The sequence below is a fragment of the Sus scrofa genome, chromosome 1, assembly GCF_054392235.1.
Source record: "Sus scrofa isolate SSC_HxYL_T2T_F1_AM1 chromosome 1, Sscrofa_HxYL_maternal_Yorkshire_Landrace_v2.0, whole genome shotgun sequence".
NCBI classification, from domain to species: domain Eukaryota; kingdom Metazoa; phylum Chordata; class Mammalia; order Artiodactyla; family Suidae; genus Sus; species Sus scrofa.
Window position 1 is genome coordinate 276,428,483 of NC_139383.1, and position 2,913 is coordinate 276,431,395.

Sequence of the window (2,913 nt, forward strand, 5' to 3'; positions counted from 1 at the left end):
ATTCTGTGGTGTGTTAAAGCCTGAGATATGGGCCCAGAATGTTTGGCTTTCCAAATGTCTCCTCAAATAAAGAACAACCAACTGTACATTAGTGTGTTATGTATGTCTCCAAGTTGCAAAAATAAGTAATAAAATTAATTTAGCATTTGCTAATCCAAAGTTATTTATGAAGGAGAACATTGTTAATAAGGGAATGGAATTCTGATCAACAAACATTTACCAAGTATATTCAGCATGCCATCATTTGTCCTAGGGCTTGGAGACACAAAAATTTTGAGATATATTCAAATGGAAACTCAAATATATCAGATGAACCCAAATGAGATCCTGATTTAAGTACAAGTTGGATGTCATGGTGAGAAAAAATGTTGCTCTACTGAATAGTTTCCCAGAGAACACTTTTATGTCCTTGTTCCTAAGGCTGTAGATAAAGGGCTTTAACATGGGTGTGACCAATGTGTTCATGAGAGCCACAATGATGTCCTTGTCAATGAAATTCCTCAATGTTTTGAAAAGGTACTGCCCAAATATTGACCCATAATACACAGACACTACAGAGAGATGGGAGCCACATTTAGACAAGGCTTTACAGATACCCATGGTTGAAGGGATCCTCAGGATTGTGGCCCCAATGTACACATAAGAGACCAGATAACTATGAATGGCAGAGTAATGACTACTACACCTGCAGTGAACATGACCAGCTCATTGAGGAATAGGTATGACAGGACAATTTGAACAAGGCACCAAGGTCAGAGATGATATGAGGATGATGTGGTCAGCACAAAAGGATAACTGAGTCAGGAGAATGGAACTGCCCCAGACAGGAACCAGGATACAGCTACTAGGAAAGCACACAGATACTTCATCATGATGGTAGTGTAATGAAGGGGATGACACATAGCAACTAGCAGTTATACGCTACTGATTTCATAAGGAAGCTGTTCAGGTTTGTAAAAAATAGGAAAAAATACAGCTGTGTTACACATTCTGCATAGGGAATGGATTGATCCTGAGTCTGCATGTTCATCAGAATATTAGGGACAGAGACAGATGAAAAGGATATGTCTGTGAAAGCCAATTGGCTGAGGAAGAAGTACATGGGGGTGTGGAGGCAAGGGTCCAGCCTGATGAGCAGGATGATGAACAGGTTCTCCAGCACTGTGGTCAGGTACATGCCCAGAAACAGGGCAAAGAACATGCCCTGCTGCTCTGGCCAGATGGGTGGACCCAAGAGGAATAACTTGGACATGCTCCTCTGGTTGTCCCACCTCATGTGCTTTTCTCAACACAGATGAAGAATGCTTGAGAATATTAAGGTCTGAATTAATTTATTTCAGCAGTCAGATGAAAGTTACACTTTTTTGGAAATAGGGAAATTAAGCTTTTTCTCATATATTCCTCTTACAGTGACACATAAGGGATTTAGAAAAATTATCAATGAGGGAAGAATACTGACAGACATAAAAGGAGAACTTGATGGGAATAAAATCATAGTAGGAGACTTTAACACCCCTAGACATAAAATCAGTAAGGCAACACCAATCCTATAGGACACAATAGAAAAGTTAGACTCAAGTGATATATTCAGGATATTACAACCAAAAAAATAACAGAATACAAATTCTTCTCAAGGGCACACAGAACATTCTCAAGAATTGATCACATAATGGGGCACAAAGTTAACCTCAACAAATTTAAGAGTATAGAAATTATTCCAAGTATCTTCTCTGACCACAATGACATGAAACTAGAAATCAACCACAGGAAAAAAAGGAGAAAAAACTAAAAAACACGCTACTAAGAAACCAGTGTGTCAATGAAGAAATCAAAAAGGAAATTAAAAAATACCTGGAGACAAATGAAAATGAGTACACATCCACTCAAAATCCACAGGATGCCGTAAAAGCAGTGCTCAGAGGGAATTTCATAGCAATACAGGACTTCCTCAAAAAAACAAGAAAAATCTCAAATGACAACTTATCCCACCACCTGAATGAATTAGAAAAAGAAAAAACAAAACCTAAAGTCAGCATAAGGAAGGAAATCATAAAGATCAAAGATGAAATCAATAAAATAGAGATTCAAAAAACAATAGACAAAATCAATTAAACCAAGATCTGGTTCTTTGAAAAGGTAAACAAAACAGACAAACCTCTGGCTAGATTCAGCTAGAAGAGGAGAGAGCAAACACAAACAAAATAAGAAATGAAAAATAAGAAGTCACAATTCATACTACAGAAATACAAAAAACAATGAGAGAATACTATAAACAATTGTAGGCCAACAAATTTGACAACCTAGAAGAAATGGACAACTTTCTAGAATCTTACAACCTGCCAAAACTGAATCAAGAAGTAATAGATCAACTGAGTAGACCAATCATTAGAAATGAAATTGAATACATAATAAAAACAATCCCTACAAATAAACGTCCAGGACCAGATGACTTCACAGGTGAATTCTACCAAAGATACAAAGAGGAACTTATAACCACCCTCCTTAAACTTTTTCAAAAGGTTGAAGAAGAAAGAACACTGCCAAAGACATTCATTCTATGATACCAAAATTATCCTAATTCCAAAACAGGAAAAAAATATGACCAAAAAAGAAAACTATAGGCCAATATCTTTGATGAATATAGACGCAAAAATTCTCAACAAAATTATAGCCAACTGAATCCAACAACATATAAAAAAGATCATACACCATGACCAGGTGGGATTAATCTGAGGTGCACAAGGATGGTTCAACATAGGCAAATAAATCAATGTCATACATCACATTCACAAAAGTCAAAAACCACATGATCATCTCAATAGATGCAGAAAAAGCATTTGACAAATTCCAATATCCATTCATGATCAAAACTCTTACTAAAGTAAGTATAGAGGGAACATACCTTAACAAAAT

At 36.4% G+C, this 2,913-nt stretch overlaps 1 pseudogene; it reads right to left on the reverse strand.

Annotated features, from left to right (window-relative positions):
• Nucleotides 1-249: 249 nt before the first annotated feature.
• Nucleotides 250-1,252, reverse strand: LOC146407243 (olfactory receptor 1J2-like; annotated as a pseudogene).
• Nucleotides 1,253-2,913: the final 1,661 nt, after the last annotated feature.